The following is a 23,268-nucleotide window of genomic DNA, read 5'->3' as shown; positions in this document are numbered from 1 at the left end:
ATATATGAGAAAACATGTTGTTTATATTGATTATATTATAATTTATTTAAAGATTTTGCTTAAGTATGTGGAGCATGTTAAATTGGTTTTGATTATACATAGAAAAGAGAAAATTTAATTTTAGTAAGGGTAGTTTTTGCATTGAAAAAGTTCACTCTATTTGGCTAGTAAAAGTAGAGTAGCTTTGGATAGAAACAAAGTTAAATTCATTATGGATTTGCCAACACCAAAAAGTATACGTAAATTTCGAAGTTCTCATGAGTTAGCTAACCTAGATTTATAAATGATTTTAGAACCATAACTCAACTGTTGAATGATTTAGTGAAAAAGAATGTTATTTTTAAATGGGGAGAAATGCAAGAGAATGCATCCAATTTTCTTAGGAAGAGAGTAAGCAAACCATTATTTGTTTTGGCTAGCTTTGATAAAACTATTGAAATTGAATGTGAAATATGTGGTTTGGGCACAAGTGTTGTTTTAATTCAAGATGGAAAGCACTTATGATATGAACCACGACCAAGGAATTTCCATACCTCAAGGTCCAATTACAAGGACGAGAGCTAAGAAGCTACAACAAACCTTATACAGTTATATTCAAGCTATGGTGAGTTCATCAAAGGAAATTCTAGAAGACGCTAGAGACCTCCCTTATATGTTGTGCAAAGTTGAGCTTCAAGAAAGAGATGAATTAAATGCACTTTAAGTTGCATTTAATGAACTCCGGTGAATTTATGAAACTAGTCCAAGGATGAGTCAATAAGCACATTTTATTAATTGCATTATTTAATTATAGTTTAAATATTTGTTTGTCATATTTAAGCTAGTTTTAAATATAGGAGTTAAGGTTATATTGTAACCCACATAGGTTACTATATTCCACCATTAACTAGCCATTTTAATATGGAGGTTATGGGTATTTTTCATTTACTAGCCCATTTAATTTGGGAGTTATATATCACATAGGTTAAGGTTGTAAGGGCACAAATTTTGGAATTAAGAATAGAATTTCTATTTTAGCTTTGTTGAGAGCTAAACTTTCTTTGCAAATTCTTGTGTTTAGAACTTGCATGTAGAGTCAATCAAGTGGTATTGATCAAACCTCTTGTGAAGTGATTCGAATCACGAGTTTAGAAACGAGTTTTCTTTACTCTTGATCTTGATCATCAGGTAATCCGTTCCATACTTTCCCTTGGGTTGATTTTCCATATCAACTTAATATATTTTAGTAAAAAACTAAATAGCCAACATTGAAATATACTACCTATTATAAAGAATTATTTGCTTTAGTTCATATATTGCATGTGTGACAACACTACTTATGGCCTAGAGAATTTGTGATCCACTTTGATCATGAAAACTTGAAGTATGTGAATGATCAAAGCAAACTGAACCGTAGACATGCAAAGTGGGTGGAATTTATTGAAACATTTTCGTATGTCATCAAGTATAAGCAAGGTAAGAATAATACAGTAGCTCATGTGTTATCTAAAAGCATTTAGATTTGATCAAAATATTTCAAAAGGAGATGACAGAAATAAGGTGATGATTTTTTCTAATTTGAGGACGAATCCTTCTGAAGAGGGGGAAGATGATAAGAATTATGGTGTTCCAAATGGACCTATTGCCAAGAAGATTCAACAACAGAATTCGAACCTACGCGCGAAGAGCTCAATTGATTTCAAGTCTGTCGCATTAACCACTCAAGCACAAATGTTGGAAAAAACTATGTTTAATTTCATAAATTATGTAAAAGTCAAATGGTCAATTTGACTTATTCTTTGTGGAGATTAAAGGGGATCGGGAATAAATCTCGTCCATAAACATATCGGGATTGAATCCCGGCCACAAACGTCTTTTGTCGGGAGACTATAAATACCCACAATATGTTATGTAAAAAAATAGATTTGTGGATGAATGTAATTCAGATCTCAAATTGAGATGTTTCTCTTAGAAATCCGAGCATCATATTTTTCATTTCTAAGTTTCAAGCAATTCTTGTAGTAGAATTGCACCTGAGCCATTCAATCAAGCCTTGATCAAGTTAGATTGTGGAGTGACTCAATTTAGAACAAGGTTCTAAATCTTACTTCTAGATCTTAGATCGTAAAAGGTAATCTAATTCTAGCCTTATCTCTTGGTTGATCCAAATTTCGTATAAGGAGGTGTTAATTACTTTGATTCAAGGGCTCTTGCTAAAACAAAAGCTTGGATCGTTGGGCTGAGGATTAGGGTTGCCTTATCAAGTAGGCCTTATTTTTCAAAATCCCCTTAAAAAATGCATTGGCTTTCACTTGACATTCGATGATCCAAACAAGCAAAAAATACACGGTACAGATGAAAGAAAGGTGGATGTTCAGTGGCGAATAAAGAGAGTGCAAGCTATGCAAAAACAGAGGAGGTGTTCATGCTTGAAGTTTCTCATCAAGTAGAAGGTTTGGCTTAAAGACATTGGTATGCGGGTGACTTACACGAGGTTTTGACCTAAAAGCCTATTCATGGTATATCGAAGACTTTTCATCGTAGTTTAGAAAGTTAGAAACTTTTATGTCACCTTTTTTTCCTATTCTTCTGTTTTTGTTTTGTCGATCTTGTTGTTGAAGTCGAATCCTCTCCAACAAGAGGGAAATTTATGCGGTCCATACACAACTTAAAAGAAAAAAAACTATAAACTGATAGAAGAGGAAAAACATAAACATGGAGTTCCAAAAAGGTGGTTTACCTTTTCATTTTAGTAAGATTTTCAGCAAGTAATGCGTCGATAGAATAGAAACATGCTTACTTGGATCAATAAGAAAACTCATTTTCTTGAATTGCTAGTTGGCCTCCACTACCTCTTGAGTAAATAGGTGGTCTTTCTTCTTTAAGGAAAGCTATTCCTTAAGAGACTACTCGTCTCGATAGTTCACTCTTGCTTCTTGTAGTTCTACCTTTCTAGAGTAAAGGCCCCGTAAAGATCATAAAAAGGCCTTGAGTCAGCTTTTCTCGATCGAGATTTTGGTCTCCTTTCTCTTTATATATAACATATACTAGAATATGGTTAGCTCTTTACTCGTTAGATGGGTTAGCTTTATGCACTTGTTCTTCCTCGGAGTAATTGGTTGTGGCGGGTTCATCTCTTTCTCTAAAGGTCTTTTCAAGTGCACAATCTTACAAGACTACAAGTCAAGTCTCAGCAAGGAAGATTTTGGACCCCAACGACAAAGGAACGAGCATTTTTGGGGACTAGCCCGCTTCCCATTACTCAATGAGAGAAATTCCTAGCACATAATTATGGGAGCCATTGAAAGGTGACTGAAACACCAGAAACGGCGACTACCCGAGCTAATGATAGAGGCAAGAACACTTTTCGGCCAAGTCTCATTAATTGATCATAACGATATCGTGGAAATGCTGCATGGACCCATATATATATAAAGAGAAAGAGAATCACCTTGATACTAAACAAGATCGAGCCCGGGATACTCTTGAAAATGGGAAGATCTAGGATAGGCGGCCAACCTCCTGGAGAGAGCAATGTGCATGGACCAGATGAGTAGGGATGCAACTCCGTGGACTGCTCGTTGGGCCTAATAGGTGGTGGTATCACACCCTTCTCAAAGAAACCGTACGTGACACTGTCGCCTCATATAACAACATCTCAGCATCAGGACCTACCCTTTCCTTTGACCAACGGGTCCTCAAACCAACCTGTCCTCCCTTTCTATTCCTCGATAAGCACTTTCTTTTCATTCATTGATTGATTCAAGGTAGTTGTAGCTTTCTTCCAAGTCCAAGCGCTAGCGGTAAAAGCTAGTTGCCATAAGCGAACTTCGGGACCAACTATTAAAATATTAGTAAAGGTGCCTTAGCCTATCTCTCGATAGAGAAAGGGGCCTTTTCTTGCTCGTTAGCGCTTTAGTTTGAAATAAGGACATTTAGGCTTGACTAAGAGTCTCGTTAGGGCGGCTTCTTGTTTAGTATTGCTTTGGCTTCGCCGTCTGTATCTTGTTGGCGCTAGAGATACGCAACTAAAAGAAAATGAATGAAGGAAGAAGGTATTAACATTAGAAAGACTACAAAGGCATTTCAAGCCGACTAACAAGACTAGGATTACAATACAAGTCATGAGCGATAGTGAAGCCAAGCCAAATCGAATTTTTTATGTCGAAAGCCCCAAAACTAGCTATTTTATTGCAGACTACTAAGACAAGCCTACTCAAAAAATCTCATAACACCTATTCGCATCACAACTAATAGAAAAAACCACTACCTCACTCAACGTCTAGTCTAGTAGTGGTTCAGATCTTGATCAGGTCCAAGCTTCCCAAGCTCTATGTTGTTGGGGAACTCTACTTCAGTGTGACCCCCTTCTTGATTTACTAAATTTGGGTCTTTGGAGTACTTTGAGATTATATTATGTGCCGAGGATTTGTGCTTGTGGGCTAGGGTAAATATAGCAGATCAGCGGATCTGGTGGTCGACAATCGTTTGGACTTGGTAAAGGTTGTCGCAGCACCTATAGTAGAACAGAAGATTGATTGCGATGCCCGTGGACCAATTTACGATATCTCCGTTGCTAACGTTCGTCAAGTAGGCCATGTGGATTGCCCAGGGTCTTCTTCGGCTAATGTTACCTCTCTTGGATTTTATGTCCTAAAACTCATAGTTTGTAAACAAAAACATATTCTATTTTCAATAAAGTTATTATTGATGTTTATTAAGTAAACATTGATATTGAATAAAGTGAATTTTACGATTATTAATTTAAATCAAATAAACTAAGAACACTCTGACTATAGTATGATTATTTGAACTATATGTAGAGACATAAGAGTGTTTCAAGTTCAAGTATATAGTCAAAATGATCTATAGTACAGGGATAAGGTTGAGTACCTTATCTTGGGGACACTATGGATGCGACCAACTTTTGACGAACGTCAAAATGATCTATTGTATATGATATAAACAATGTGATCACTAAATTGTACATGTGGAGACATGTGAGTGGGGGCGTCCTATGCAATACAGACCATGAAAAAAATCACTCTCACTTTATAATGTTGTTTAGTGTTGAGACTGATTGATTTTCGTTGGATGACCTAGGTAACTTGATCTTAATCCTGAGCTAACCATGAACTCCTATTTATTGAGAATTATCGTTAAATTTGCATGGGTGAGAGTGGCTTGAGTTCGCCAACTCAATAAGCCACCCATTCAGGGATAAGACTGGGTGAATAGCTAGGGACATAGGGTGCAAGATGGAATACACTCCTACCCACCTTTAGGGATAGTAGAGAGGTTGTTCCCTTAAGTACTGACTCTAGGCCTTGAACAAGGGGCCCCACCCTCTCATTGGTTTGAGAGGGATTCGGTTTACTGGTTGGACCACAAACCAATTGTTCATTAGAGGATCAATGGAACATAAGAAACAAGAAATAACTTCAGGGGTAAAACAGTAAATTGACCCCGCTCTAGTTATGAACAACTTGTGAAGGATTGACTTACTAATCATGGGTATATCAAATGGACAGAAATATATCTATAGTGAGGGGAGTGCAACTACTAGGCTATAGTGGAATGTCCTAGTCGTTAACGAATGTTGGTTAACAAGGTTAATGAGTTTAGCCGGTTAATCTCGGATCGTTGGAGCCCATGATCTGTAGGTCCATTAGGTCCCCCTACTAGCTCATATCAGACTAAACTTAGAATGGTGTGACAAGTGAGTTCGAAGTGTTCGAATTCAAATTAGGGAATATGCACTAAAATATATACGATATATTTAACTGCATTTTTTGTTTTATTTACGAATTAAACAAAAAGAGAGAATCAGAGATATTTAAATAAGATTTAAATATTTTAATCAATATGTGTTGGAATTGATTGAGATTGGCATTTGAATTAATGTTAAATATTAATTAAATTGTTTAATTAATCATTTAATATTACTTTAATTTGAAATTAATTGTTGAATTAAAACGGAGAAAATCAAAATGTTGACTTCACTTAATAAAAAAATTTATGTTTGAGTTAGTGGAATTTTGAGTGTCAATATTTGGTTTAATCAAACTTGCATGCTTGCCAAATAAACCCCAGAAATTTGAGTGAAATTTTGAGTGTAAAAAATTGTTTAACTCAAACTTGCATGTTTGCCACATAATCCTACACATTTGAGTGGAATTTTGAGTGTCAAAATTTTGTAATCTCAAATTTTATGAACATGCAAATATGACTCTATAAATAGAGTGATCGAGGTACATGAAAAGTTTCTTAAAAAAACCTTGATAAAAATCCTCACAAACTCTCTCTTCACATATACTAAATCCCTTCCAAGTTTAGTCACTCACCGGATTCCACAATCCAGCTCTAAGGCCAGAGAATAGTAGGGAAGACACCAGTGGTGGTTCGAAACCGGTTCGTGAGGAAAAAGAAATTTGAACTACAAAAGGTTAGTACTCAATTTGAACTACACTAGTGGTGGTTCTATAGTACTCCGTGCAGCTATTGTTGTTGTTCCTGCACAGCCTACCCAAAGGTTCAGGCCGAATTGTAGGAAGTGGGTGATACGTTTTTGTATTTCTATGAGAAGCTCTACGGCACCCACGATTCCCAGTAGTAAGTCCAGCATATCGCGCGTAACAAATCCTTATTAAGTAATGGGTTTTTAAGGGGACCAACTTACGGGCCAAGCGTCTCCCTGACTTGATAACTAGTCTTGCCTCCCCTCGCCCAGCTCTATCAGCAAACCTTTTCTTTTGTCCTTTCCGTGCTCTCGGGCTGGGCTCTCGAGTGTCCTGGGTCCGATCAGATCAACCAGCAACTGGTTTATAGAACAAGGAGTTAAGCAAGGGCCGATTTCTTATTACAACATTCTCGACCATAGAATTCGGCCTGAGAGGTCAACCCGGTGGCTTCTATAAGGAAGTCGACAAGGGCCGGGGGTTAACTGAAAGGCGTTTCAAGTCCCCCCTAAGCCAGGCGATGCTTATGTGTGGGGAGTGCCACAACGAAACAAGGGAATGAAAGGTCGTTTTGCGTTGGAAGCTCTTTACCCTCCCCAATGAGGGCTCTGTAGTCTTGGGGAGTGTTCAAGCTTGCTACTAAAGGCATTCCAAGAGTTGTAAGATTCATACTAAATGGTCTTAATTAACCATTATGTAATTGTAAAATAAAAAGTTCTAAAAACTCTAAATTACTCTAAATTGTAACCCACCCAAAATTTATAACAATCAAACTTCATTCTTCTTCAATGTGGCATGAATTGAAACATCTTTTGATAATTTTGACAATCTTTTCTTCACATCTTCATTGAAGTGTATTGTATGATTGATGTTTTTTGGTTCATATCATTCTTCACTTCTTCAAGAGGATTCGTTCTCGAATCTATTTGTGAAACTTTGCTGCAAAAAATAAGTTATGGAAATACGATGGACCTCACAACACTCTCTCACGAGTATACACTCAAGGAATTTTGGGCCACTCTTTTTACACTCAGTTACACAAATGAAGCTCTCATTCTCACCTCTCAAAATTTGAAATAGAGCAAAGATCGCATTTTGAATTCTGGGTCGATCAAAAACTAAAAAGATAAAAATAAATAAAAATCAAAGTGAGAAAAAAAATGCAAAGGAAACATATATCCGATCGTGAGTCTGAAGCTCTGATACCAAATGATAAGATAATGAACCACTACAAGGGGAGTAAGATTCGGATTACCTTGTTGATCGAATATCTCAAGGCAAGAACACTTGTTTGAGATTCGAATCACTCCACAAGCAAGATCGATCATGTCTAGCTTGAATGATTCTTGTTGATCAAATATCTCAACGCAAGAACACTTGTTTGAGATTCGAATCATTCCACAAGCAAGATTGATCATGTCGAGCTTGAATGATTCTACATTCAACCTTACTACATAGAATTGCAAAGAAACTTAGCCATTGGCTAAAGAAAGCACAAATGCTCCTTTTACTATATTTTTCAAGTCTCTTACAAATACAACATACATGGCTTTATATAGCCTCAAAATGAAGCTAATAGTCATTCCAAGAGTTGTAACATTCATACTTAATGATCATAATGAACCATTATGTAATTGTAATCTAAAGTAAATAAAAAGTCCTAAAAACTCTAAATTACTCTAAATTTAAATTGTAACCCACCCAAAATTTATAACCATCAAACTTCATTCTTCTTCAATGTGGCATGAATTGAAACATCTTTTGATAATTTTGACAACCTTTTCTTCACATCTTCATTGAAGTATATTGTATGATTGATGTTTTTTGGTTCATATCAACTTGTTTGAGATTCGAATCACTCCACAAGTAAGATTGATCAATTCGAGCTTGAATGATTCTACATGCAACCTAAACTAGATAGAATTGCAAAGAAACTTAGCCATTGGCTAAAGAAAGCACAAATGCTTCTTTACTATATTTTTCAAGTCTACTTACAAATACAACATACATAGTTTTATATAGCCTTAAAATGAAACTACTAAAGGCATTCCAAGAGTTGTAACATTCATAGTTAATGGCCTTAATTAATCAGTAATTGTAACCAAAAGTAAATTAAAAGTCTTAAAATACATTAATGAAATACAATAACTCTAAATTACTCTAAATTTAATCCACCCAAAGTTCAAAACATGAAACTTCATTCTTCTTCAATGTGGCATGAATTGAAATATCTTTTGATAATTTCAACAATATTTTCTTCACATCTTCATTGAAACATATTGTATGATTGATGTCGCTTGGTTCATATCAAAAGGAGCTGAGCTTCCTCGAAGGCATAGTATAAGACTCCAAAAGAAAAATGAGTCGAGCCTCGATTAAGGGGGGACTTACTTTGTTTGAGGGGAGGTGTTGGATGATGAAAGCTTTTACCTCGGTTGCATTTGTGGGTGTTGGCCATTCTCTAATAGCCTTGTACTCCATTATTCTTTCCAACTAAGAACCGTAGGAATTTGACTTGGTTACCTTTTCTTCATCAATTTGTACTCCATTCTTTTCAACTAAGAACCGTAGGAAGTTGACTTAGTCTAGACAAAAACTGCACTTTTTGAAGTTGGCATAAAGATTCTCTTCTCTAAGTTTAAACAAAATTTTCTTAACGTGCAAAATATGATCATTCAAGCTTTTTGAGTAAACAAGGATATCATCAAAGTATACAACAACAAATTTTTCAATATAGTCTCTCAAAACATGATTCATTAGCCTCATAAAAGTACATGGTGCATTTATACGGCCAAACGGCATAACGAGCCACTCATAATGATAAGGCAACCCTAATCCTCAGCCCAACGATCCAAGCTTTTGTTTTAGCAAGAACCCTTGAATCAAAGTAATTAACACCTCCTTATACGAAATTTGGATCAACCAAGAGATAAGGCTAGAATTAAATTACCTCTTACGATCGAAGATCTAGAAGCAAGATTTGAAACCTTGTTCTAAATTGAGTCACTCCACAATCTAACTTGATCAAGGCTTGATTGAATGGCTCGGGTGCAATCTACCACAAGAATTGCTTGAAACTTAGAAATGAAAAATATGATGCTCAGATTTCTAAGGGAAACGTCTCAATTTGAGATCTGAATTACATTCATCCACGAATCTGTTGTTTACATAACATATTGTGTGTATTTATAGTCTCCCGACAAAAGACGTTTGTGGCCGGGATTCAATCCCGATATGTTTGTGGATGGGGTTTATTCCCGATCCCCTTTAATCTCCACAAAGAATAAGTTAAATTGACCATTTGACTTTTACATAATTTATAAAATTAAACATAGTTTTTTCTAACAAATGCTAATGTGTTTGAGTGGTTAATATGACAAACTTGAAATCAATTGAGCTCTTCCCGCATAGGTTTGAATTTTGTTGATGACATATTTTTTTGAATCTTCATGACATTTTTTTGAATCTTCATGACATTTTTTGAATCTTCTTGGCAATAGGTCCATTTGGAACACCGTGATTATTATCATCTTCCCACTTCTTCAGAAGGATTCGTCCTCGAATCAGAAAAAATCATCACCTTCACCTTCTTTTGAAATGTTTTGATCATGTAGTAAATTCATAAACTACTTTCTTAAAGAATAAGTCAGCAACATGCTTTGCATCATCCATAAATCTATCTGTCACATGCTTCATCTTTGGCCAACAAAAGTGTTTATGCAACTGATAAGATAAGGAACCACTACAAGGGGAGTAAGATTCGATTCACTCCACAAGCAAGATCGATCATGCCTAGCTTGAATGAATCTTGTTGATCAAATATCTCAAAGTAAGAACACTTGCTTGAGATTCGAATCACTTCACAAGAAAGATTGATCATGTCGAGCTTGAATGATTCTACATGCAACCTAAACTACATAGAATTGCAAAGAAACTTAGTCATTGGCTAAAGAATAGCACAAATGCTTCTTTTTACTATATTTTCCAAGTCTACTTACAAATTAAACATACATGGCTTTATATAGCCTAAAAAATGAAACTATTAAAGGCATTCTAAGAGTTGTAACCTTCATACTTTATGGCCATAATTAGCCATTAGGTAAATGTAACCTAAAGTAAATAAAATATCTTAAAATACAATAACTCTAAATTACTCTAAATTGTAACCCACCTAAAATTTATTAACAATCAAACTTCATTCTTCTTCAATATGGCATGAATTGAAACACCTTTTGATAATTTTGACAACCTTTTCTTCACATCTTCATTGAAGTATATTGTATGATTGATGCCTTTTGGTTCATATCAACAACATCTTATAAACTTTATTAATCCTAAGATGTTGTCAAAACGATCTATAGTATAAGGATATGGCTGAGTACCTTATTCTGGGAACACTATGGATGCGGCCCACTTTTGTATATGATATAAACAATGAATCACTAAATTGTATATGTGGATACATGTGAGTGGGGGCGTCCCATGCAATGAGTATTGCATAAGATCAGACCATGAAGAAAATCACTCTCACTTTATAATGTTGTTTACTGTTGAGACTGTTTGATATGAACCAAAAAAACATCAATCATACAATATACTTCAATGAAGATGTGAAGAAAAGGTTGTCAAAATTATCAAAAGATGTTTCAATTCATGCCACATTGAAGAAGAATGAAGTTTGATGGTTATAAATTTTGGGTGGGTTACAATTTAAATTTAGAGTAATTTGGAGTTTTTAGGACTTTTTATTTACTTTAGATTACAATTACATAATGGTTAATTATGACCATTAAGTATGAATGTTACAACTCTTGGAATGACTATTAGCTTCATTTTGAGGCTATATAAAGCCATGTATGTTGTATTTGTAAGAGACTTGAAAAATATAGTAAAAGGAGCATTTGCGCTTTCTTTAGCCAATGGCTAAGTTTCTTTGCAATTCTATGTAGTAAGGTTGAATGTAGAATCATTCAAGCTCGACATGATCAATCTTGCTTGTGGAATGATTCGAATCTCAAACAAGTGTTCTTGCGTTGAGATATTTGATCAACAAGAATCATTCAAGCTAGAAATGATCGATGTTGCTTGTGGAGTGATTCGAATCTCAAACAAGTGTTCTTGCCTTGAGATATTCGATCAACAAGGTAATCCGAATCTTACTCCCCTTGTAGTGGTTCCTTATCTTATCATTTGGTATCAGAGCTTCAGACTCAAGATCGGATATATGTTTCCTTTGCATTTTTTTTTCTCAATTTGATTTTTATTTATTTTTATCCTTTTAGTTTTTAATCGACCCAGAATTCAAAATTCAATCTTTGCTCTATTTCAAATTTTGAGAGGTGAGAATGAGAGCTTCATTTGTGTAACTGAGTTTAAAAAGAGTGGCCTAAAATTCCTTGAGTGTATACACGTGAGAGAGTGTTGTGAGGTCCTTTGTATTTCCATAACTTATTTTTTGCAGCAAAGTTTCACAAATAGATTCGAGGACGAATCCTCTTGAAGAAGTGGAGAATGATATGAACCAAAAGACATCAATCATACAATATACTTCAATGAAGATGTGAAGAAAAGGTTGTCAAAATTATCAAAAGATGTTTCAATTCATGCCACATTGAAGAAGAATGAAGTTTGATGGTTATAAATTTTGGGTGGGTTACAATTTAAATTTAGAGTAATTTGGAGTTTTTAGGACTTTTTATTTACTTTAGATTACAATTACATAATGGTTAATTATGACCATTAAGTATGAATGTTACAACTCTTGGAATGACTATTAGCTTCATTTTGAGGCTATATAAAGCCATGTATGTTGTATTTGTAAGAGACTTGAAAAATATAGTAAAAGGAGCATTTGCGCTTTCTTTAGCCAATGGCTAAGTTTCTTTGCAATTCTATGTAGTAAGGTTGAATGTAGAATCATTCAAGCTCGACATGATCAATCTTGCTTGTGGAATGATTCGAATCTCAAACAAGTGTTCTTGCGTTGAGATATTTGATCAACAAGAATCATTCAAGCTAGAAATGATCGATGTTGCTTGTGGAGTGATTCGAATCTCAAACAAGTGTTCTTGCCTTGAGATATTCGATCAACAAGGTAATCCGAATCTTACTCCCCTTGTAGTGGTTCCTTATCTTATCATTTGGTATCAGAGCTTCAGACTCAAGATCGGATATATGTTTCCTTTGCATTTTTTTTTCTCACTTTGATTTTTATTTATTTTTATCTTTTTAGTTTTTGATCGACCCAGAATTCAAAATTCAATCTTTGCTCTATATCAAATTTTGTGAGGTGAGAATGAGAGCTTCATTTGTGTAACTGACTGTAAAAAGAGTGGCCCAAAATTCCTTGAGTGTATACTCGTGAGAGAGTGTTGTGAGGTCCATCGTATTTCCATAACTTATTTTTTGCAGCAAAGTTTCACAAATAGATTCGAGGACGAATCCTCTCGAAGAAGTGGAGAATGATATGAACCAAAAAAACATCAATCATACAATATACTTCAATGAAGATGTGAAGAAAAGGTTTTCAAAATTATCAAAAGATGTTTCAATTCATGCCACATTGAAGAAGAATGCAGTTTGATTGTTATATTGGGTGGGTTACAATTTAAATTTAGAGTAATTTAGAGTTTTTAGGACTTTTTATTTACTTTAGGTTAAAATTACATAATGGTTAATTATGACCATTAAGTATGAATGTTACAACTCTTGGAATGACTAGTAGTTTCATTTTGAGGCTATATAAAGCCATGTATGTTGTATTTGTAAGAGACTTGAAAAATATAGTAAAAGGAGCATTTGTGCTTTCTTTAGCCAATGGCTAAGTTTCTTTGCAATTCTATGTAGTAAGGTTGAATGTAGAATCATTCAAGCTCGACATGATCAATCTTGCTTGTGGAATGATTCGAATCTCAAACAAGTGTTCTTGCATTGAGATATTTGATCAACAAGAATCATTCAAGCTAGACATGATCGATCTTGCTTGTGGAATGATTCGAATCTCAAACAAGTGTTCTTTCCTTGAGATATTCAATCAACAAGGTAATCTGAATCTTACTCCCCTTGTAGTAGTTTCTCATCTTATTCGGAATTATTTTTAGATTTGCATGAGTGAGAGTGGCTCAAGTTCGCAAATGGCTGGGGACGTGGGGTGCAAGATGGAATTCGCTCCTACACAATTTTGGGGATAGAAGAGAGGTAGTGCTTGATAAGAATCACGGTGTTCCAAATGGACCAATTGCCAAGATGATTCAAAAAATGTCATGAATATTCAAAAAAATATGTCAACAACAGAATTCAAACCTACACGTGAAGAGCTCAATTGATTTCAAGTCTGTCGCATTAACCACTCAAGCACATCAACATTTGTTAAAAAAACTATGTTTAATTCCATAAATTATGTAAAAGTAAAATGTTCAATTTGACTTATTCTTTGTGGAGATTAAAGGGGATTGGGAATAAATCCCGTCCACAAACATATCGGAATTGAATCCCGGCCACAAACATCTTTTGTCGGGAGACTATAAATATCCACAATATGTTATGTAAAAAACAGATTCGTGGATGAATGTAATTCAGATCTCAAATTGAGACGTTTCCCTTAGAAATCCGAGCATCATATTTGCCATTTCTAAGTTTCAAGCAATTCTTGTGGTAGAATTGCACCCGAGCCATTCAATCAAGCCTTGATCAAGTTAGATTGTGGAGTGACTCAATTTAGAATAAGGTTCCAAATCTTGCTTCTAGATCTTCGATCGTAAGAGGTAATCTAATTCTTGCCTTATCTCTTGGTTGATCCAAATTTCGCATAAGGAGGTGTTAATTACTTTGATTCAAGGGTTCTTGCTAAAACAAAAGCTTGGATCGTTGGGCTGAGTATTAGGGTTGCCTTATCAGTTTGGTATCAAAGCGTAGGTTGCATCTTTGTGGCCGACTCTAGAATTGATTGTATCTTTAATTTTCGCTATTGTTTATCGTCTCTTTAAATCTGTCATTTATTTTTTTACTGTCATTTCCAACGTTCTTCATTATCCTTCTACTTTGTTCTTAGTGTCCAACGTTCTTCATTATCCTTCTACTTTGTTCTTAGTGTCCTGTTAAAGATCATATTTAGATCTTGAAAGAAAAAAAAATCCTTATCATATTGTTCTTTACATATCCTTATCATTAGACCATTTGCACGTTTATTTGAAGATCAAATAAATTTCTATTCTCATTTTTCCTTAAAGCATATAAATCTGGAATTGTTGTGTTCGATCTTCACGACCATTCTCTTTGGAATTCATTTTTTTTCAGTGTGCAATTATATACAAAAATTTCTTTGTCCCTTATTTATTTGTTCATTTCTTGGTTTTATTATGTTGTTACTACATAATTACCTTGTCTTGATTGTCTTGAATAGCTCGCTACTATCATAATTGCTTTATCCATATTATCTACCTTGATAAGAAATTAGTCACTTTTCCAAATAGCCTACCTTTGTGTGTTAAACACAAGTGTTCCTGAGTGTAAAATCAGTGAGTTGAGTGTGTGAGGTCTTAAGCATATAAAACTACTATTTGTACAATCATGAATCAAGACGAGAAAAATGGAAGGGAGATCAATGATCTAGTTGAAGAAGTCTAGAAGAATGAGAAGAAACTAGAAGATGGTATTCATTTGGCCCTTATTACAAGAAGACTTCTTAAAACTCAAGTTATGGAGAATGATGTTGATGATCAAAGAGACAACCTATTCACACGCGGTGTTTAGTTAAGAGGATTGCTTGTAGTCTTATCATTGATAGTGGAAGCAGCACCAATGTAGTAAGTACTATGTTGATCAAAAGGTTGCAAATTCCAACTCAAGATCATCCTAAACTTTACAAGCTCCAATGGCTCAATGATAGTGGAACAGTGAAGGTAATTTTCTAAGCTTTAATATATTTTACTTTGAGAAAATATAAAAATGAAGTTCTTTGTGATGTGTTGCCAATGCATGCTGGAGACATATTGTTTGGCCGACCATGGCAATTTGACAGGAGGGTTATGTATGATGGCTATTTGAATAGGTATTCTTTTGTAAAAGATGGTAGAAAAACCATTCTTGTACCTTTGAGTTCTGCAAATGTATTTGCTGATCAATTAAAGTTGGAGGAAAGAAAGAAAGAGTTTGAGGAAAAAGAGTTAAAAGAAAAACAAGAGTAGAGTGAAAAAGTAGAGAAAAATCAAAGAAAAAAAAAAGAAAAGAAAAAAAGCGATGAAATTGAAGAAAAAAAGAAAGAGAGAGAGTTATTTAGCTACAGTTGGAGAGGTGAGAAGACTTTCACAAAAAATCGATCTTTGTACTTATGTACAATGGAGAATATTGGGTCTTTAACTATAACAACTTGGCTTTGCCTAGTGTTTTACAATCTCTTTTACAGAAATTTGAAGACATGTTTCAAGATAAAGAAATACCTCCCATTAGATGTACTGAACATAAAATAGACTTCATTCCAAGGACTGTCTTTCCTTATAAGCCAGCTTATAGAGTCAATCCAACCAAGACAAAAGAAATTCAAAGGCAAGTGGAGGAGCTCATGGAGAAGGGCTATGTACGAGAAAGTTTGAGTCCATGTTCTATACGAGACTTATTGGTGCCAAAGAAAGATGAACCTTGGCGCATATGCATGGATAATAGAGTCATCAACAAAATTACGGTAAAGTGTCGACATCCTATTCCTAGGTTAGACGATATGCTTGATTTATTGCATAATTCGTGTCTATTTATAAAAATTATTTTGAAATCTAGATATCATCAAATTAGAATGCACGTAGAAGATGGATGAAAAACAACTTTCAATATTAAGTTTGGATTGTATGAATGACTTGTTATGCCTTTTAGGTTAACTAATGCTCCTAGTACACCTTTGCGCTTAATATATAAGGTTTTGAGAAAATATATGAGAAAACATATTGTTTATATTGATGATATTATAATTTATTTGAAGATTTTGCTTAAGCATGTGGAGGATGTTAAATTAGTTTTGATTACACATAGAAAAGAGAAATTTAATTTTAGTAAGGGTAGTTTTTGCATGGAAAAAGTTCACTCTATTGGCTTCATAGTTGGTAAAAGTAGAGTAGCTTTGAATAGAGACAAAGTTAAATTCATTATGGATTTGCCAACACCAAAAAGTGCACGTAAATTTTGGAGTTCTCATGAGTTAGCTAACCTCTATAAGAGATTTATAAATGATTTTAGAACCATAACTGAACTATTGAATGACTTCGTGAAAAAGAATGTTGTTTTTAAATGGGGAGGAATGCAAGAGAATGCATTCAATTTGCTTAAGAACAAATTAAGCAATGCATCATTATTTGTTTTAATAAGTGTTGTTTTAATTCAAGAAGAAAAGCCGTTAGTGTATTTTAGTGAAAAACTAAATGGGGCAACATTGAAATATACTACCTATTATAGAGAATTATTTGCTTTAGTTCATATATTGCGTGTGTGGCAACACTACTTATGGCCTAGAGAATTTGTGATCTACTTTGATCATGAAAACCTGAAGTATGTGAAGGGTCAAAGCAAACTGAACCGTAGACATGCAAAGTGGGTGGAATTTATTGAAACATTTTCGTTTGTCTTCAAGTATAAGCAAGATAAGGATAATACAGTAGCTCATGTGTTATCTAAAAGATATGATCTCTTTACTTCTCTTACTCTTGGAGTTGAGCATATTATTGAATTAAATATAGATGATCAAGACTTTAGAACTTTTTATGCATCTTGTCTTGCAAAAAGAAATGGTGGATGATTATTATGTGTTTCATAATTTTTTAAATATTAAGAGTATGCTTTGTATTCCTAAATGCTCTATAAAAGATTTGTTTTTGGGAGAAGCATATGGTGGTGCATTAATGGGACATCTTAGTATTAATAAAGTTTATAAGATGTTGCATAAACACTTTTGTTGGCCGAAGATGAAGCATGTGACAGATAGATTTATGGATGATGCAAAGCATGCTGCTGACTTATTCTTTAAGAAAATAGTTTATAGATTTACTACACTTCAATATTTTTGTAAGTGAAGCATTTAGATTTGATCAAAACATTTTAAAAGGAGGTGACTTAAAAGGAGGTGACGGAAAGAAAGTGATGATTTTTTCTAATTCGTCAAGGTGACTGAAAGTTTTCTGATGATTCACAAAAAAATATGTCAACAACAGAATTCGAACCTACGCGCGAAGTTTTTTCTAATTCGTCAAGGTGACTGAAAGTTTTCTAATGATTCACAAAAAAATATGTCAACAACAGAATTCGAACCTACGCGCAAAGAGCTCAAATTCACATAAAAAATATGTCAACAACAGAATTCAAACCTACGCGCGAAAAGCTCAATTGATTTCAAATCTGTCATATTAACCACTCAAGCACATCAACATTTCTTAGAAAAAACTATGTTTAATTTTATAAATTATGTAAAAGTCAATTTGACTTCTTCTTTGTGGAGATTAAAGAGGATCGGGAATAAATCCCGTCCACAAAAATATCGGGATTGAATTCCGGCCACAAACGTCTTTTGTCGGGAGATTCGTTGATGAATGTAATTCAGATCTCAAATTGAGACGTTTCCCTTAGAAACCCGAGCATCATATTTACCATTTCTAAGTTTCAAGCAATTCTTGTGGTAGAATTACACCCGAGCCATTCAATCAAGCCTTGATCAAGTTAGATTGTGGTTTGACTCAATTTAGAACAAGGTTCCAAATCTTGCTTCTAGATCTTCGATCGTAAGAGGTAATCTAATTCTAGCCTTATCTCTTGGTTGATCCAAATTTCGTATAAGGGGGTGTTAATTACTTTGATTCAAGGGTTCTTGCTAAAACAAAAGCTTGGATCGTTGGGCTGAGGATTAAGGTTGCCTTATCAATTCTGATATGAACCAAGGGACATTAATCATACAAGATGCTTCAATGAAGATGTGAAGAAAATATTGTTGAAATTATCAAAAGATATTTCAATTCATGCCACATTTAAGAATAATGAAGTTTTATGTATAAATTTTGGGTAGATTACAATTTAGAGTAATTTAGAGTTATTGTATTTCATTTATGTATTTTAAGACTTTTTATTTACTATAGGTTACAATTACTTAATGATTAATTATGGCCATTAAGTATGAATGTTACAACTCTTTAATAGTTTCATTTTGAGGCTATATAAAGCCATGTATGTTGTATGTGTAAGAGACTTGGAAAATATAGTAAAAGAACCATTTGTGCTTTTCTTTAGTCAATGGCTAAGTTTATTTGCCATTCTATGTAGTTTAGGTTCCATTTAGAATCATTCAAGCTCGACATGATCAATCTTGCTTGTGGAGTGATTCGAATCTCAAACAATTGTTCTTGCGTTGAGATATTTGATCAACAAGAATCATTCAAGCTAGACGTGATCGATCTTGCTTGTGGAGTGATTCGAATCTCAAACAATGTTCTTGCCTTAAGATATTCGATCAACAAGGTAATCTGAATCTTACTTCCTTGGTAGTGATTTCTTATCATATCAAGTTCCCTTAAGTACTGACTCCAGGTCTTGAACAAGGGGCCCCACCCTCTCATTGGTCTGAGAGGGATTCGGTTTACTGGTTGGACCACAAACCAATTGTTCATTAGAGAATCAGTGAGACATAAGGAACAAGAAATAACTTCAGGGATAAAACTGTAAATTAACCCAGCTCTAGTTACGAACAACCTGTGAAGGATCGACTTACTAATCATGGTTATATCAAATGGACAAAAATATATGTATAGTAAGGGAAGTGCAACTACTAGGCTATAGTGGAATGTCCTAGTAGTTAAGGAATGCTGGTTAACAAGGTTAATGAGTTTAACCGGTTAATCTTGGATCGTTGGAGCCCATGATCTATAGGTCCGTTAGGTTCCTCTGCTAGCTCATATCGGACTAAACCATAGAACAGTGTGACGAGTGAGTTCGAAGTGTTCGAATTCAAATTAGGGAGAATGCGCTACATAATATATACGATATATTTAACTGCATTTTTTTGTTTTATTTACGAATTAAACAAAAAGAGAGAATCTTCTTAATCAAATATGTATCGGAATTAATTGGGATTGACATTTGAATTAATATTAAATATTAATTAAACAGTTTAATTAATCATTTAATATTACTTTAATTTGAAATTAATAATTCAAATTGATTGTTGAATCAAAATGAAGAAAGTCAAAATGTTGCCATTCATTTAATGCAAAAATCCATATTAATGGAATTTTGAGGTGTCAAAATTTGGTTTAACAAAACTTGCATGCTTGCCAAATAAACCCCACAAATTTGAGTGGAATTTTGAGCGTCAAAATTTAGTTAACTCAAGCATGCTTGCCACATAATGATAAGCCCCAACAATGCTAGATTTTTGCAAAGCTGGGAGGTCCTTCTAGAATCCTTGCAAAATATTCACCGTGAAAGCTAACTTAACGGATTGATTCCAACCAAGAGTTGGTTAGAAGATGAATGACTCTTAGATTGAACTTGAAATCTACGATAGTCACTCTTGATTCCAAGACGACTCACTCCAGAATTAGCTTGATCAAAATTAATTCAATGAATCGGTTTAAACATCAAACCTAAAGCAAGGTTTGAAAAAGAATAACACCATAAAGGTATCAAGAAAACACAAAGGTTTTGTTTGTATTCAACAATTCATCCCAAATATGAATATTACATGCGTTTAAAGAGGCCCAAAAGATAACCCTAACATAATAAAGTTCCGCCAATAACCATAAATCACTAATAAATGCTATTAAATACAAATTGAAGAAAATAAGGCATTCATACAAACCATTAATAAATGCTATTAAATACAATTGAAAAAAATAAGACATTCAATCTAACTATTAATAAATGCTATTAAATACAAATTGAAGAAAATAAGGCATTCATAAATTGTCTTAATTGGTAGTTTAACTACCAATGACAAGTTTTCTAATCACTTTTCAATGTCAGTCACTTCATTATTTTCTTGATTTGATACTTGAATCTTCTTTGTATTACTTCTTGTAATTGCTCGTTCGGGTACATGGAAGTGATCAGTTGTTGGATTCATATCACATAATCCCAAACATTTGAGTGAAATTTTGAGTGCCAAAATTTGGTGATCTCAAATTTGCATGAACATGCAAACATGACTCTATAAATAGAATGATCATGGTACTTGGAGGTTGGCTTTTGGAAAAAACCTTGAGAAAAACTTCTCACAAACTCTCTCTTCATATATACTAAATCTCTCTCAAGTTTAGTCACTCACCGGATTCCACAATCCCGTTCTAAGGCCGGAGAATAGTGAAGAAGACACTAGTGGTGGTTCGAAACTGATTCGTGAGAAAAAAGAAACTTGAGCGACAAAAGTTTAGTATTCAAACTCATTGAGTTTTAATGCTTTTGAACATGCTAGCTAATTCACTATAATTGATGTACTTAGAGTGCCTAAGATCCAAATTGCTTCCGTATGTGTTATATTAACACCATCAGTGTTGCCAGCATTTTTTGAATAAGCCTCCTGAGTCACAAACATTCTTGAGTAGTCATTGTAGCAGCAACATATTCTGCTTCACAACTTGACAAAGCAACAGTGCTTTGCTTTTTACTACATCATGAAATTGCAGCAGAGCCGGCTGTAAAACAAAACCTGTTGTGGAGCGTCTGTCGTTTACATCACCAACCCAATCAGCATCCACAAAACCACTCAAGAAAAATGACTTTGATTTCTCATACATTAATCCATAATTTAGAGTGCCCTTGATGTAACAAAAAATCATTTTTGCAACAATTAAATGAGTCGACACAACTCCTACTAAAAAAGCAATGTCTAGCCTTGTGATAGTTAAATAGAATAAACTACCAACAAGTTGACGAAAGAATGTAGCATCTACTATTGACTTCCCTTCATTTTTAGCTAATTTGAGATTTGGTTCCATAGGAGTAGTTTTTTCTCTTGAATTCTCCCTACGAAACTGCTGCAATAAAATCGATGCATATCCTTTTTTAAAGAGAAAATAACCATCACATTTCTTAATTTTCAAACCCAGAAAACAATCAGCTTCACCATATATTTTCATTTCAAAACGAACAGACATGGCATCTTGGAGACTACTAATTTCAACAACATCATCACCCGTAATAATCATGTCATCAACATTAAGTTAGAGCAAGTTGCATTCAGTTGTTGTTTTCTTAACAAATAAGCTCGGATCAACACATGAAAACTTAAAACCACAAAAAATTAAGATATTGAGCAATCTTACCAAACCAAGCACAAGGAGCTTGCTTGAGTCTGTATAATGCCTTCTTTAAGTCTGCACACATAATCAGGATATTCCTTAGAGGTAAATCCTTGCAACTGCTCCATAAAAATATCACAATCGAACTCTCCGTAAAGGCATGCATTTTTCACATCAAGCTGCCATAATTTTCAACCTTTACTAGCAGCTAAAGAGATGATTGTCCGTAATATTACCATCCTTGCGACTGGACTAAAAGTCTCATCATAGTCTCGACCATATTGCTGAGAAAACCCACAAGCAACAAGATGAGCTTTATGTCTATTAATTCTACCATCAGCTTTTTTCTTCACCTTGTAAACCCAATTACAAGTAATTAAATCAACATCATGATACTTTGGTACAAGCTCCCAGGTGGCATTTTTTTTCAAGTGCTGAAATTTCTTCCATCATTGCATTTTCCCATTCTGAAATTTCTTTAGCTTCAATGTACAACTTCGACTCATTTTCATTTGTATCTCCCATAAAAAAAAAAAAGAAGACAGAACATAAAATTGATTAATGTCAACTACAAAATCAGAAAAATGACCTAGTAACTTTTTCTGTCTTTGAGGATTTTTTCTTGTGGCAACTTCAATGTTTGTAGTGGCTTCTATATTCTCCTCAGCTTGAGTTGCAATTGAAAAATCTTTTCTCCCTAATGTAGAATCATCAGGAAAGAGTGCAACAGTAGTTGTACTTTTACTGCCATTTGCATTGTCTTTGTAACTTGAAATTTCATCAAACACCACATCACGAGATACAATAACCTTCTTTGTTTTCAAATCCATACACCTCCAACCCTTTCTATGAGTATTATAGCCAACACTCCCATCATTCAAATCTCCTTCTTTTGTCACTGGAAGCATGGAATTATCAGTTGTCACAATGACCTTCTTTTGACAATGTGGACGAACATCTGATAGAAGAGTTTTGTTTCCAGTTACATGATGAGAACAACCAGAATCGACAATCCATTCTTCATTGTAGTCTATAAAGGCATGAGCATTTTCAGAGACATCATCTTGATGTACAGCTGAAGTCACATTTGTTGGCTGGTCAAGAACATCAATAATTAAACAATGTTCCCAAATTGAATCTGAATAACTTTTACTTTCATGTACAACATTTTCTTTTGATTCCTACATTTTAACTATGCAATTTGGCTTAATATGGCCTGACTTTCCACAACGATGACACACCACTTTCACCCGACAATCTCGTTTAAAATGGCCAGATTTTCCACACCTATAATAAGCTTTAAATGGCTTCTTTGACGACTCCTCACTTCTAATATGAAGGCTTTGAATGAATATTTTGTCTCCTTTGATTTTTGACATACAACACATCTTTTGACTTTGGAGAAAGCTCGATGCTGCTAGTCATTTGCCTAATCAAAGCTTCCTGATTAGAAATAATTCAAACTGTAGGCTTATTTGCTCACCCTTGTGAGGAAACAAAGGGCATAAAGTCTTCGTAATCCACGAATAAGATAACGTCGTAATCGAGCATCACTCACTGACTCCTCA

General features: G+C 34.3%; 1 long non-coding RNA gene across 1 annotated transcript; it reads right to left on the bottom strand.

Annotated features, from left to right (window-relative positions):
• Positions 1–2,006: 2,006 nt before the first annotated feature.
• Positions 2,007–23,235, bottom strand: LOC111490366. Its single transcript, XR_002719556.1, has 3 exons — positions 23,225–23,235; positions 21,266–21,273; positions 2,007–2,131 (listed from the first exon to the last, which is right to left on the bottom strand). It is a non-coding gene; the product is annotated as an uncharacterized LOC111490366 (long non-coding RNA).
• Between the last annotated feature and the right edge of the window lie 33 nt (positions 23,236–23,268).

This window comes from Cucurbita maxima, unplaced genomic scaffold, assembly GCF_002738345.1.
Source record: "Cucurbita maxima cultivar Rimu unplaced genomic scaffold, Cmax_1.0 Cma_Scf00001, whole genome shotgun sequence".
Classification (NCBI taxonomy): domain Eukaryota; kingdom Viridiplantae; phylum Streptophyta; class Magnoliopsida; order Cucurbitales; family Cucurbitaceae; genus Cucurbita; species Cucurbita maxima.
Note: the sequence above shows the minus strand (reverse complement) of the source record. Positions and strands in the feature narration are given on the sequence as shown.